We start from the raw sequence: 14,131 nt of genomic DNA, 5'->3' as shown, positions 1-14,131 counted from the left end.
TGAAAAATCCAATGAGGAGAAGAAAAGCAAAGCCAAAGAGTCCATCCCAAAATCCGACAAACAAGCAAAATGAACAAAAAACATTGAATTCAATTCTTTCTGATTTTAGAAACTGCATTAAAGAAGGGGTGCACCGGTCCTGGAGATACTGCAATACCAGGTCAATACGTGGAGTGGACAGAGCAAGCTCTTTTTCCATCTCCCTGTTCTAAAAATCCATTTAATATATGGTCCCCAGATAGGGGACGTATCAGATATTAAACTGATAAGAACAGATACTACACTTGATCTTAGCCAAAAGGCCGAGAAGCGATAACCAGAATTGGTTTCAAACTACGGAGCCACCCAAGGATCCTGAAAAGTCCATTTGTGGAGATGAGCTCCTGGACTCCCGTTAAGAAGACATGTTGTCAACCTCTAGATCCCTTACATGCCTGCACTTTTCGGCTTGCTGCTGCTGCAATCCACGCGTTTTAGATCTGCATAACTCCACCTCTTTAAACACAGCACCTTCACCCCCTGCTGTTCCCACCCGCCTCAACACCGTTGGAAGGGAGGAGAACCAATTAAGGCGGGGGGTGGGGTGGAACGAGCAGCTGTCTACCCTTAGCAGGAGGGCTCCTGATTACATACCTCTCCTGCTGCTGCTGCTGCTGGCTGTCCAGCAGCAGACTGAAGGTGGCTGCTGCTGTGCACAGGTATATAAAGGCTCAGAGCCTATTATGACACGCGCAGCCAGCGTTCCATTGCCACATTCCATCTACTGCAGGCAGGATACCTGGCTGGCTGAATGTCGCTGAGAAGCTCACAGAGACCGCCATAAGCAACAGTTTAACAGAATGCCACAGACTAATCAACCAAACTTTTTGGGTTGGGTTCTCTTTTATAGTCTGCAGGCATTAAATGAAAGAAGTCAGTGTTCCAGCAGAAGGAGACAACGTTTCAGAAAAGGCATTGTAGCAAACCAAAAAAGAAATTTTAAGCGCAGCAGAGTAACCAGCGCACATACCTGTTAGCTCAGGTGAGTTTAAAAGGCTGCTGTTGATAACAAGGGCATTTGCTAAATAGATGGTGTGTGTGCAACAATATACTGAAAGGTCAATTATATTGTGCAGCTTATCTCACCACCTGTAGTTATTTAGGTGAAAGCTCCAAAATGCTTGCCTAATATGTCTGTTTATCCAAAAGGAAGTAAAAAGGGAGAGCTAGAAAGATAGCATTGCATCACATTACATGGCAATGCAATGCACAGTTGCTGAAGTTGAACCAAAATGAGCTTGTAATCTGGCTTCTGCAACTTTGAACATGAAAAATCCAATGAGGAGAAGAAAAGCAAAGCCAAAGAGTCCATCCCAAAATCCGACAAACAAGCAAAATGAACAAAAAACATTGAATTCAATTCTTTCTGATTTTAGAAACTGCATTAAAGAAGGGGTGCACCGGTCCTGGAGATACTGCAATACCAGGTCAATGCGTGGAGTGGACAGAGCAAGCTCTTTTTCCATCTCCCTGTTCTAAAAATCCATTTAATATATGGTCCCCAGATAGGGGACGTATCAGATATTAAACTGATAAGAACAGATACTACACTTGATCTTAGCCAAAAGGCCGAGAAGCGATAACCAGAATTGGTTTCAAACTACGGAGCCACCCAAGGATCCTGAAAAGTCCATTTGTGGAGATGAGCTCCTGGACTCCCGTTAAGAAGACATGTTGTCAACCTCTAGATCCCTTACATGCCTGCACTTTTCGGCTTGCTGCTGCTGCAATCCACGCGTTTTAGATCTGCATAACTCCACCTCTTTAAACACAGCACCTTCACCCCCTGCTGTTCCCACCCGCCTCAACACCGTTGGAAGGGAGGAGAACCAATTAAGGCGGGGGGTGGGGTGGAACGAGCAGCTGTCTACCCTTAGCAGGAGGGCTCCTGATTACATACCTCTCCTGCTGCTGCTGCTGCTGGCTGTCCAGCAGCAGACTGAAGGTGGCTGCTGCTGTGCACAGGTATATAAAGGCTCAGAGCCTATTATGACACGCGCAGCCAGCGTTCCATTGCCACATTCCATCTACTGCAGGCAGGATACCTGGCTGGCTGAATGTCGCTGAGAAGCTCACAGAGACCGCCATAAGCAACAGTTTAACAGAATGCCACAGACTAATCAACCAAACTTTTTGGGTTGGGTTCTCTTTTATAGTCTGCAGGCATTAAATGAAAGAAGTCAGTGTTCCAGCAGAAGGAGACAACGTTTCAGAAAAGGCATTGTAGCAAACCAAAAAAGAAATTTTAAGCGCAGCAGAGTAACCAGCGCACATACCTGTTAGCTCAGGTGAGTTTAAAAGGCTGCTGTTGATAACAAGGGCATTTGCTAAATAGATGGTGTGTGTGCAACAATATACTGAAAGGTCAATTATATTGTGCAGCTTATCTCACCACCTGTAGTTATTTAGGTGAAAGCTCCAAAATGCTTGCCTAATATGTCTGTTTATCCAAAAGGAAGTAAAAAGGGAGAGCTAGAAAGATAGCATTGCATCACATTACATGGCAATGCAATGCACAGTTGCTGAAGTTGAACCAAAATGAGCTTGTAATCTGGCTTCTGCAACTTTGAACATGAAAAATCCAATGAGGAGAAGAAAAGCAAAGCCAAAGAGTCCATCCCAAAATCCGACAAACAAGCAAAATGAACAAAAAACATTGAATTCAATTCTTTCTGATTTTAGAAACTGCATTAAAGAAGGGGTGCACCGGTCCTGGAGATACTGCAATACCAGGTCAATGCGTGGAGTGGACAGAGCAAGCTCTTTTTCCATCTCCCTGTTCTAAAAATCCATTTAATATATGGTCCCCAGATAGGGGACGTATCAGATATTAAACCGATAAGAACAGATTTTTTTTTTTTTTTATCGAAAGCCCGAATTCGTGTACAAAACCCGAGTGCGCTTAAAAAAGTGACAAGTGCCACAAAAAAAGTGCACTAGGATGCTGGTCTTCTTGAAACCCTCTCCAAAAGGAGAAGGGTCCCCCAAATCATTCCCCGTCCCTCCGAGCCAAAAGGCCACAGCGAGGAACAGGGACAAAAAGCCACCTCCAGCCGAAGCCAGAGGCGACCCAATCTTACCCCCAGCACCTGCCCGAGTTCTCACCCGAGCAAGGCACTGGGAGCCAAAGACTGTGCTTCCCTCCCGGAAGAGGGGAGCCAACAACGCTCTCCTCCCAAAAGAGGAGAGCCAGGGGGGTTCAGGGGGGAGCGGAACCTGATGGCCACACACTCCCCCCCTAGACCTGCCAAGAGAGGAACCCGTAAGGGAACCGCATCCCGACAAAATCCTAGTAGGACGTGACACACGTGAATAAGTGGACACACAGTGACAAAGAAATTAAATAAATAGTGAAGGTTTCACAGTATAATACTGCCCGGACCTTCGACCGGGAATTGAAAAATTCCCCATCCTAAGGCCAGAAGGCCCGGAATAAGGGTGTGTGCGAAGAAAGAAAATTTGAAGTGCTTGTGCAAATGTGCCATAAACTCAAGTGGGGTTCCCAATCCCAGTGAGTTAAGGCACCCCAGGGTCACCACTCCTGGGGCACTTCACACTTCGGGCTTTCGATCTTCCCCGGCCCAATGGCGTCGATCCTGGGGGGCCATGCTTTCCACCAGATGACTATATTAGCCACCTGGCGTACTAACAAGCGCCTAAACCCCAGTGTGCATAATGTATCAATCTACTAGGGCGGCCAACATCCAAAACCGCCTTTTCGAAAGATACTACACTTGATCTTAGCCAAAAGGCCGAGAAGCGATAAGAACAGATACTACACTTGATCTTAGCCAAAAGGCCGAGAAGCGATAACCAGAATTGGTTTCAAACTACGGAGCCACCCAAGGATCCTGAAAAGTCCATTTGTGGAGATGAGCTCCTGGACTCCCGTTAAGAAGACATGTTGTCAACCTCTAGATCCCTTACATGCCTGCACTTTTCGGCTTGCTGCTGCTGCAATCCACGCGTTTTAGATCTGCATAACTCCACCTCTTTAAACACAGCACCTTCACCCCCTGCTGTTCCCACCCGCCTCAACACCGTTGGAAGGGAGGAGAACCAATTAAGGCGGGGGGTGGGGTGGAACGAGCAGCTGTCTACCCTTAGCAGGAGGGCTCCTGATTACATACCTCTCCTGCTGCTGCTGCTGCTGGCTGTCCAGCAGCAGACTGAAGGTGGCTGCTGCTGTGCACAGGTATATAAAGGCTCAGAGCCTATTATGACACGCGCAGCCAGCGTTCCATTGCCACATTCCATCTACTGCAGGCAGGATACCTGGCTGGCTGAATGTCGCTGAGAAGCTCACAGAGACCGCCATAAGCAACAGTTTAACAGAATGCCACAGACTAATCAACCAAACTTTTTGGGTTGGGTTCTCTTTTATAGTCTGCAGGCATTAAATGAAAGAAGTCAGTGTTCCAGCAGAAGGAGACAACGTTTCAGAAAAGGCATTGTAGCAAACCAAAAAAGAAATTTTAAGCGCAGCAGAGTAACCAGCGCACATACCTGTTAGCTCAGGTGAGTTTAAAAGGCTGCTGTTGATAACAAGGGCATTTGCTAAATAGATGGTGTGTGTGCAACAATATACTGAAAGGTCAATTATATTGTGCAGCTTATCTCACCACCTGTAGTTATTTAGGTGAAAGCTCCAAAATGCTTGCCTAATATGTCTGTTTATCCAAAAGGAAGTAAAAAGGGAGAGCTAGAAAGATAGCATTGCATCACATTACATGGCAATGCAATGCACAGTTGCTGAAGTTGAACCAAAATGAGCTTGTAATCTGGCTTCTGCAACTTTGAACATGAAAAATCCAATGAGGAGAAGAAAAGCAAAGCCAAAGAGTCCATCCCAAAATCCGACAAACAAGCAAAATGAACAAAAAACATTGAATTCAATTCTTTCTGATTTTAGAAACTGCATTAAAGAAGGGGTGCACCGGTCCTGGAGATACTGCAATACCAGGTCAATGCGTGGAGTGGACAGAGCAAGCTCTTTTTCCATCTCCCTGTTCTAAAAATCCATTTAATATATGGTCCCCAGATAGGGGACGTATCAGATATTAAACTGATAAGAACAGATACTACACTTGATCTTAGCCAAAAGGCCGAGAAGCGATAACCAGAATTGGTTTCAAACTACGGAGCCACCCAAGGATCCTGAAAAGTCCATTTGTGGAGATGAGCTCCTGGACTCCCGTTAAGAAGACATGTTGTCAACCTCTAGATCCCTTACATGCCTGCACTTTTCGGCTTACTGCTGCTGCAATCCACGCGTTTTAGATCTGCATAACTCCACCTCTTTAAACACAGCACCTTCACCCCCTGCTGTTCCCACCCGCCTCAACACCGTTGGAAGGGAGGAGAACCAATTAAGGCGGGGGGTGGGGTGGAACGAGCAGCTGTCTACCCTTAGCAGGAGGGCTCCTGATTACATACCTCTCCTGCTGCTGCTGCTGCTGGCTGTCCAGCAGCAGACTGAAGGTGGCTGCTGCTGTGCACAGGTATATAAAGGCTCAGAGCCTATTATGACACGCGCAGCCAGCGTTCCATTGCCACATTCCATCTACTGCAGGCAGGATACCTGGCTGGCTGAATGTCGCTGAGAAGCTCACAGAGACCGCCATAAGCAACAGTTTAACAGAATGCCACAGACTAATCAACCAAACTTTTTGGGTTGGGTTCTCTTTTATAGTCTGCAGGCATTAAATGAAAGAAGTCAGTGTTCCAGCAGAAGGAGACAACGTTTCAGAAAAGGCATTGTAGCAAACCAAAAAAGAAATTTTAAGCGCAGCAGAGTAACCAGCGCACATACCTGTTAGCTCAGGTGAGTTTAAAAGGCTGCTGTTGATAACAAGGGCATTTGCTAAATAGATGGTGTGTGTGCAACAATATACTGAAAGGTCAATTATATTGTGCAGCTTATCTCACCACCTGTAGTTATTTAGGTGAAAGCTCCAAAATGCTTGCCTAATATGTCTGTTTATCCAAAAGGAAGTAAAAAGGGAGAGCTAGAAAGATAGCATTGCATCACATTACATGGCAATGCAATGCACAGTTGCTGAAGTTGAACCAAAATGAGCTTGTAATCTGGCTTCTGCAACTTTGAACATGAAAAATCCAATGAGGAGAAGAAAAGCAAAGCCAAAGAGTCCATCCCAAAATCCGACAAACAAGCAAAATGAACAAAAAACATTGAATTCAATTCTTTCTGATTTTAGAAACTGCATTAAAGAAGGGGTGCACCGGTCCTGGAGATACTGCAATACCAGGTCAATGCGTGGAGTGGACAGAGCAAGCTCTTTTTCCATCTCCCTGTTCTAAAAATCCATTTAATATATGGTCCCCAGATAGGGGACGTATCAGATATTAAACTGATAAGAACAGATTTTTTGATTGAAGCTGCATCCAAGGCACTGAAAAATGTGACCGAAGTCACACCAAAACAGCGCACGAGGCGAGGATTCATGTGGACCCTTCCCGGAGGAGAGGGTCCCCAATAAACCATCCCCATCCCTCCGAGCCAGAAGGCCACAGCGAGGGTCAGGGATCTCCGATGCTCTCCCTAGCCGAAGCCGGAGAAGAGCCGTTTTCGTGCTCCCAGCTTCCATCTAGGCTGCCACCCTAGTGGAGCTGGAGCCTGTGTTGGTTTCTCAGCCCAAAGCTGACCGGACCTCCGACCGGGTTTATAAAAATTCCCCTTCCTAGCCCGGAGGCCAGGAATAGGGGGGGTTGCTCAGAAAGTATGATTGGCAAAGGTGCGGCGTGCAACGAAGCCAAGTCTTTCTGGGGTTCCCAGTCCCAGTAAGCTTGGACTCCCACCAGGGCGCCTACTCCTGGGGCACATTGCTCCAAAGCCCTCACACTTACCCAGCCTAGTGACTTCGATCCTGGAGGGCCATGTTTTCCATCAGATAACTCTATGAGCCACCTGGCGTACTAACAAGTGCACCAAACCAGTGTGTAATATGCATCAATTTACTAGGGCAGCCCAAGGACAAAACTGCCTTTTCAAAAGATACTACACTTGATCTTAGCCAAAAGGCCGAGAAGCGATAACCAGAATTGGTTTCAAACTACGGAGCCACCCAAGGATCCTGAAAAGTCCATTTGTGGAGATGAGCTCCTGGACTCCCGTTAAGAAGACATGTTGTCAACCTCTAGATCCCTTACATGCCTGCACTTTTCGGCTTGCTGCTGCTGCAATCCACGCGTTTTAGATCTGCATAACTCCACCTCTTTAAACACAGCACCTTCACCCCCTGCTGTTCCCACCCGCCTCAACACCGTTGGAAGGGAGGAGAACCAATTAAGGCGGGGGGTGGGGTGGAACGAGCAGCTGTCTACCCTTAGCAGGAGGGCTCCTGATTACATACCTCTCCTGCTGCTGCTGCTGCTGGCTGTCCAGCAGCAGACTGAAGGTGGCTGCTGCTGTGCACAGGTATATAAAGGCTCAGAGCCTATTATGACACGCGCAGCCAGCGTTCCATTGCCACATTCCATCTACTGCAGGCAGGATACCTGGCTGGCTGAATGTCGCTGAGAAGCTCACAGAGACCGCCATAAGCAACAGTTTAACAGAATGCCACAGACTAATCAACCAAACTTTTTGGGTTGGGTTCTCTTTTATAGTCTGCAGGCATTAAATGAAAGAAGTCAGTGTTCCAGCAGAAGGAGACAACGTTTCAGAAAAGGCATTGTAGCAAACCAAAAAAGAAATTTTAAGCGCAGCAGAGTAACCAGCGCACATACCTGTTAGCTCAGGTGAGTTTAAAAGGCTGCTGTTGATAACAAGGGCATTTGCTAAATAGATGGTGTGTGTGCAACAATATACTGAAAGGTCAATTATATTGTGCAGCTTATCTCACCACCTGTAGTTATTTAGGTGAAAGCTCCAAAATGCTTGCCTAATATGTCTGTTTATCCAAAAGGAAGTAAAAAGGGAGAGCTAGAAAGATAGCATTGCATCACATTACATGGCAATGCAATGCACAGTTGCTGAAGTTGAACCAAAATGAGCTTGTAATCTGGCTTCTGCAACTTTGAACATGAAAAATCCAATGAGGAGAAGAAAATCAAAGCCAAAGAGTCCATCCCAAAATCCGACAAACAAGCAAAATGAACAAAAAACATTGAATTCAATTCTTTCTGATTTTAGAAACTGCATTAAAGAAGGGGTGCACCGGTCCTGGAGATACTGCAATACCAGGTCAATGCGTGGAGTGGACAGAGCAAGCTCTTTTTCCATCTCCCTGTTCTAAAAATCCATTTAATATATGGTCCCCAGATAGGGGACGTATCAGATATTAAACTGATAAGAACAGATTTTTTTTTTTTTTTTTTTTTGAAAGCCCGAATTCGTGTACAAAACCCGAGTGCGCTTAAAAAAGTGACAAGTGCCACAAAAAAAGTGCACTAGGATGCTGGTCTTCTTGAAACCCTCTCCAAAAGGAGAAGGGTCCCCCAAACCATTCCCCGTCCCTCCGAGCCAAAAGGCCACAGCGAGGAACAGGGACAAAAAGCCACCTCCAGCCGAAGCCAGAGGCGACCCAATCTTACCCCCAGCACCTGCCCGAGTTCTCACCCGAGCAAGGCACTGGGAGCCAAAGACTGTGCTCCCCTCCCGGAAGAGGGGAGCCAACAACGCTCTCCTCCCGAAAGAGGAGAGCCAGGGGGGTTCAGGGGGGAGCGGAACCTGATGGCCACACACTCCCCCCCAGACCTGCCAAGAGAGGAACCCGTAAGGGAACCGCATCCCGACAAAATCCTAGTAGGACGTGACACACGTGAATAAGTGGACACACAGTGACAAAGAAATTAAATAAATAGTGAAGGTTTCACAGTATAATACTGCCCGGACCTTCGACCGGGAATTGAAAAATTCCCCATCCTAAGGCCAGAAGGCCCGGAATAAGGGTGTGTGCGAAGAAAGAAAATTTGAAGTGCTTGTGCAAATGTGCCATAAACTCAAGTGGGGTTCCCAATCCCAGTGAGTTAAGGCACCCCAGGGTCACCACTCCTGGGGCACTTCACACTTCGGGCTTTCGATCTTCCCCGGCCCAATGGCGTCAATCCTGGGGGGCCATGCTTTCCACCAGATGACTATATTAGCCACCTGGCGTACTAACAAGCGCCTAAACCCCAGTGTGCATAATGTATCAATCTACTAGGGCGGCCAACATCCAAAACCGCCTTTTCGAAAGATACTACACTTGATCTTAGCCAAAAGGCCGAGAAGCGATAACCAGAATTGGTTTCAAACTACGGAGCCACCCAAGGATCCTGAAAAGTCCATTTGTGGAGATGAGCTCCTGGACTCCCGTTAAGAAGACATGTTGTCAACCTCTAGATCCCTTACTTGCCTGCACTTTTCGGCTTGCTGCTGCTGCAATCCACGCGTTTTAGATCTGCATAACTCCACCTCTTTAAACACAGCACCTTCACCCCCTGCTGTTCCCACCCGCCTCAACACCGTTGGAAGGGAGGAGAACCAATTAAGGCGGGGGGTGGGGTGGAACGAGCAGCTGTCTACCCTTAGCAGGAGGGCTCCTGATTACATACCTCTCCTGCTGCTGCTGCTGCTGGCTGTCCAGCAGCAGACTGAAGGTGGCTGCTGCTGTGCACAGGTATATAAAGGCTCAGAGCCTATTATGACACGCGCAGCCAGCGTTCCATTGCCACATTCCATCTACTGCAGGCAGGATACCTGGCTGGCTGAATGTCGCTGAGAAGCTCACAGAGACCGCCATAAGCAACAGTTTAACAGAATGCCACAGACTAATCAACCAAACTTTTTGGGTTGGGTTCTCTTTTATAGTCTGCAGGCATTAAATGAAAGAAGTCAGTGTTCCAGCAGAAGGAGACAACGTTTCAGAAAAGGCATTGTAGCAAACCAAAAAAGAAATTTTAAGCGCAGCAGAGTAACCAGCGCACATACCTGTTAGCTCAGGTGAGTTTAAAAGGCTGCTGTTGATAACAAGGGCATTTGCTAAATAGATGGTGTGTGTGCAACAATATACTGAAAGGTCAATTATATTGTGCAGCTTATCTCACCACCTGTAGTTATTTAGGTGAAAGCTCCAAAATGCTTGCCTAATATGTCTGTTTATCCAAAAGGAAGTAAAAAGGGAGAGCTAGAAAGATAGCATTGCATCACATTACATGGCAATGCAATGCACAGTTGCTGAAGTTGAACCAAAATGAGCTTGTAATCTGGCTTCTGCAACTTTGAACATGAAAAATCCAATGAGGAGAAGAAAAGCAAAGCCAAAGAGACCATCCCAAAATCCGACAAACAAGCAAAATGAACAAAAATCATTGAATTCAATTCTTTCTGATTTTAGAAACTGCATTAAAGAAGGGGTGCACCGGTCCTGGAGATACTGCAATACCAGGTCAATGCGTGGAGTGGACAGAGCAAGCTCTTTTTCCATCTCCCTGTTCTAAAAATCCATTTAATATATGGTCCCCAGATAGGGGACGTATCAGATATTAAACTGATAAGAACAGATACTACACTTGATCTTAGCCAAAAGGCCGAGAAGCGATAACCAGAATTGGTTTCAAACTACGGAGCCACCCAAGGATCCTGAAAAGTCCATTTGTGGAGATGAGCTCCTGGACTCCCGTTAAGAAGACATGTTGTCAACCTCTAGATCCCTTACATGCCTGCACTTTTCGGCTTGCTGCTGCTGCAATCCACGCGTTTTAGATCTGCATAACTCCACCTCTTTAAACACAGCACCTTCACCCCCTGCTGTTCCCACCCGCCTCAACACCGTTGGAAGGGAGGAGAACCAATTAAGGCGGGGGGTGGGGTGGAACGAGCAGCTGTCTACCCTTAGCAGGAGGGCTCCTGATTACATACCTCTCCTGCTGCTGCTGCTGCTGGCTGTCCAGCAGCAGACTGAAGGTGGCTGCTGCTGTGCACAGGTATATAAAGGCTCAGAGCCTATTATGACACGCGCAGCTAGCGTTCCATTGCCACATTCCATCTACTGCAGGCAGGATACCTGGCTGGCTGAATGTCGCTGAGAAGCTCACAGAGACCGCCATAAGCAACAGTTTAACAGAATGCCACAGACTAATCAACCAAACTTTTTGGGTTGGGTTCTCTTTTATAGTCTGCAGGCATTAAATGAAAGAAGTCAGTGTTCCAGCAGAAGGAGACAACGTTTCAGAAAAGGCATTGTAGCAAACCAAAAAAGAAATTTTAAGCGCAGCAGAGTAACCAGCGCACATACCTGTTAGCTCAGGTGAGTTTAAAAGGCTGCTGTTGATAACAAGGGCATTTGCTAAATAGATGGTGTGTGTGCAACAATATACTGAAAGGTCAATTATATTGTGCAGCTTATCTCACCACCTGTAGTTATTTAGGTGAAAGCTCCAAAATGCTTGCCTAATATTTCTGTTTATCCAAAAGGAAGTAAAAAGGGAGAGCTAGAAAGATAGCATTGCATCACATTACATGGCAATGCAATGCACAGTTGCTGAAGTTGAACCAAAATGAGCTTGTAATCTGGCTTCTGCAACTTTGAACATGAAAAATCCAATGAGGAGAAGAAAAGCAAAGCCAAAGAGTCCATCCCAAAATCCGAGAAACAAGCAAAATGAACAAAAAACATTGAATTCAATTCTTTCTGATTTTAGAAACTGCATTAAAGAAGGGGTGCACCGGTCCTGGAGATACTGCAATACCAGGTCAATGCGTGGAGTGGACAGAGCAAGCTCTTTTTCCATCTCCCTGTTCTAAAAATCCATTTAATATATGGTCCCCAGATAGGGGACGTATCAGATATTAAACTGATAAGAACAGATTTTTTTTTTTTTTTTTTTTGAAAGCCCGAATTCGTGTACAAAACCCGAGTGCGCTTAAAAAAGTGACAAGTGCCACAAAAAAAGTGCACTAGGATGCTGGTCTTCTTGAAACCCTCTCCAAAAGGAGAAGGGTCCCCCAAACCATTCCCCGTCCCTCCGAGCCAAAAGGCCACAGCGAGGAACAGGGACAAAAAGCCACCTCCAGCCGAAGCCAGAGGCGACCCAATCTTACCCCCAGCACCTGCCCGAGTTCTCACCCGAGCAAGGCACTGGGAGCCAAAGACTGTGCTCCCCTCCCGGAAGAGGGGAGCCAACAACGCTCTCCTCCCGAAAGAGGAGAGCCAGGGGGGTTCAGGGGGGTGCGGAACCTGATGGCCACACACTCCCCCCCTAGACCTGCCAAGAGAGGAACCCGTAAGGGAACCGCATCCCGACAAAATCCTAGTAGGACGTGACACACGTGAATAAGTGGACACACAGTGACAAAGAAATTAAATAAATAGTGAAGGTTTCACAGTATAATACTGCCCGGACCTTCGACCGGGAATTGAAAAATTCCCCATCCTAAGGCCAGAAGGCCCGGAATAAGGGTGTGTGCGAAGAAAGAAAATTTGAAGTGCTTGTGCAAATGTGCCATAAACTCAAGTGGGGTTCCCAATCCCAGTGAGTTAAGGCACCCCAGGGTCACCACTCCTGGGGCACTTCACACTTCGGGCTTTCGATCTTCCCCGGCCCAATGGCGTCGATCCTGGGGGGCCATGCTTTCCACCAGATGACTATATTAGCCACCTGGCGTACTAACAAGCGCCTAAACCCCAGTGTGCATAATGTATCAATCTACTAGGGCGGCCAACATCCAAAACCGCCTTTTCGAAAGATACTACACTTGATCTTAGCCAAAAGGCCGAGAAGCGATAACCAGAATTGGTTTCAAACTACGGAGCCACCCAAGGATCCTGAAAAGTCCATTTGTGGAGATGAGCTCCTGGACTCCCGTTAAGAAGACATGTTGTCAACCTCTAGATCCCTTACATGCCTGCACTTTTCGGCTTGCTGCTGCTGCAATCCACGCGTTTTAGATCTGCATAACTCCACCTCTTTAAACACAGCACCTTCACCCCCTGCTGTTCCCACCCGCCTCAACACCGTTGGAAGGGAGGAGAACCAATTAAGGCGGGGGGTGGGGTGGAACGAGCAGCTGTCTACCCTTAGCAGGAGGGCTCCTGATTACATACCTCTCCTGCTGCTGCTGCTGCTGGCTGTCCAGCAGCAGACTGAAGGTGGCTGCTGCTGTGCACAGGTATATAAAGGCTCAGAGCCTATTATGACATGCGCAGCCAGCGTTCCATTGCCACATTCCATCTACTGCAGGCAGGATACCTGGCTGGCTGAATGTCGCTGAGAAGCTCACAGAGACCGCCATAAGCAACAGTTTAACAGAATGCCACAGACTAATCAACCAAACTTTTTGGGTTGGGTTCTCTTTTATAGTCTGCAGGCATTAAATGAAAGAAGTCAGTGTTCCAGCAGAAGGAGACAACGTTTCAGAAAAGGCATTGTAGCAAACCAAAAAAGAAATTTTAAGCGCAGCAGAGTAACCAGCGCACATACCTGTTAGCTCAGGTGAGTTTAAAAGGCTGCTGTTGATAACAAGGGCATTTGCTAAATAGATGGTGTGTGTGCAACAATATACTGAAAGGTCAATTATATTGTGCAGCTTATCTCACCACCTGTAGTTATTTAGGTGAAAGCTCCAAAATGCTTGCCTAATATGTCTGTTTATCCAAAAGGAAGTAAAAAGGGAGAGCTAGAAAGATAGCATTGCATCACATTACATGGCAATGCAATGCACAGTTGCTGAAGTTGAACCAAAATGAGCTTGTAATCTGGCTTCTGCAACTTTGAACATGAAAAATCCAATGAGGAGAAGAAAAGCAAAGCCAAAGAGTCCATCCCAAAATCCGACAAACAAGCAAAATGAACAAAAAACATTGAATTCAATTCTTTCTGATTTTAGAAACTGCATTAAAGAAGGGGTGCACCGGTCCTGGAGATACTGCAATACCAGGTCAATGCGTGGAGTGGACAGAGCAAGCTCTTTTTCCATCTCCCTGTTCTAAAAATCCATTTAATATATGGTCCCCAGATAGGGGACGTATCAGATATTAAACTGATAAGAACAGATACTACACTTGATCTTAGCCAAAAGGCCGAGAAGCGATAACCAGAATTGGTTTCAAACTACGGAGCCACCCAAGGATCCTGAAAAGTCCATTTG

The 14,131-nt window shown here is 46.6% G+C and overlaps 9 non-coding genes and 4 pseudogenes across 9 annotated transcripts; all 13 read right to left on the bottom strand.

Annotated features, from left to right (window-relative positions):
• Positions 1-123: 123 nt before the first annotated feature.
• LOC141177410 (U2 spliceosomal RNA) lies at positions 124-314 on the bottom strand. Its single transcript, XR_012254007.1, has one exon. It is a non-coding gene; the product is annotated as a U2 spliceosomal RNA (small nuclear RNA).
• Positions 315-1,429: 1,115 nt separating this feature from the next.
• Positions 1,430-1,620, bottom strand: LOC141177298 (U2 spliceosomal RNA). The gene has a single exon (XR_012253906.1). It is a non-coding gene; the product is annotated as a U2 spliceosomal RNA (small nuclear RNA).
• A 1,115-nt stretch (positions 1,621-2,735) lies between these two features.
• On the bottom strand, positions 2,736-2,922 carry LOC141177981 (U2 spliceosomal RNA). The gene has a single exon (XR_012254463.1). It is a non-coding gene; the product is annotated as a U2 spliceosomal RNA (small nuclear RNA).
• Positions 2,923-3,759: 837 nt separating this feature from the next.
• Positions 3,760-3,850, bottom strand: LOC141178007 (U2 spliceosomal RNA; annotated as a pseudogene).
• A 1,115-nt stretch (positions 3,851-4,965) lies between these two features.
• LOC141177297 (U2 spliceosomal RNA) lies at positions 4,966-5,156 on the bottom strand. The gene has a single exon (XR_012253905.1). It is a non-coding gene; the product is annotated as a U2 spliceosomal RNA (small nuclear RNA).
• A 1,115-nt stretch (positions 5,157-6,271) lies between these two features.
• Positions 6,272-6,453, bottom strand: LOC141177669 (U2 spliceosomal RNA). Its single transcript, XR_012254242.1, has one exon. It is a non-coding gene; the product is annotated as a U2 spliceosomal RNA (small nuclear RNA).
• Positions 6,454-6,977: 524 nt separating this feature from the next.
• LOC141178081 (U2 spliceosomal RNA) lies at positions 6,978-7,093 on the bottom strand (annotated as a pseudogene).
• A 1,115-nt stretch (positions 7,094-8,208) lies between these two features.
• Positions 8,209-8,393, bottom strand: LOC141177929 (U2 spliceosomal RNA). Its single transcript, XR_012254438.1, has one exon. It is a non-coding gene; the product is annotated as a U2 spliceosomal RNA (small nuclear RNA).
• A 793-nt stretch (positions 8,394-9,186) lies between these two features.
• LOC141178175 (U2 spliceosomal RNA) lies at positions 9,187-9,278 on the bottom strand (annotated as a pseudogene).
• Positions 9,279-10,393: 1,115 nt separating this feature from the next.
• LOC141177296 (U2 spliceosomal RNA) lies at positions 10,394-10,584 on the bottom strand. Its single transcript, XR_012253904.1, has one exon. It is a non-coding gene; the product is annotated as a U2 spliceosomal RNA (small nuclear RNA).
• A 1,115-nt stretch (positions 10,585-11,699) lies between these two features.
• LOC141177896 (U2 spliceosomal RNA) lies at positions 11,700-11,883 on the bottom strand. Its single transcript, XR_012254417.1, has one exon. It is a non-coding gene; the product is annotated as a U2 spliceosomal RNA (small nuclear RNA).
• A 794-nt stretch (positions 11,884-12,677) lies between these two features.
• LOC141178174 (U2 spliceosomal RNA) lies at positions 12,678-12,769 on the bottom strand (annotated as a pseudogene).
• Positions 12,770-13,884: 1,115 nt separating this feature from the next.
• On the bottom strand, positions 13,885-14,075 carry LOC141177295 (U2 spliceosomal RNA). The gene has a single exon (XR_012253903.1). It is a non-coding gene; the product is annotated as a U2 spliceosomal RNA (small nuclear RNA).
• Positions 14,076-14,131: the final 56 nt, after the last annotated feature.

This window comes from Phyllobates terribilis, unplaced genomic scaffold (assembly GCF_046119375.1).
Source record: "Phyllobates terribilis strain yellow unplaced genomic scaffold, ASM4611937v1 Scaffold_27__1_contigs__length_16484149, whole genome shotgun sequence".
In the NCBI taxonomy this organism is placed as follows: domain Eukaryota; kingdom Metazoa; phylum Chordata; class Amphibia; order Anura; family Dendrobatidae; genus Phyllobates; species Phyllobates terribilis.
This window is presented reverse-complemented; position numbering and strand designations above follow the sequence as displayed.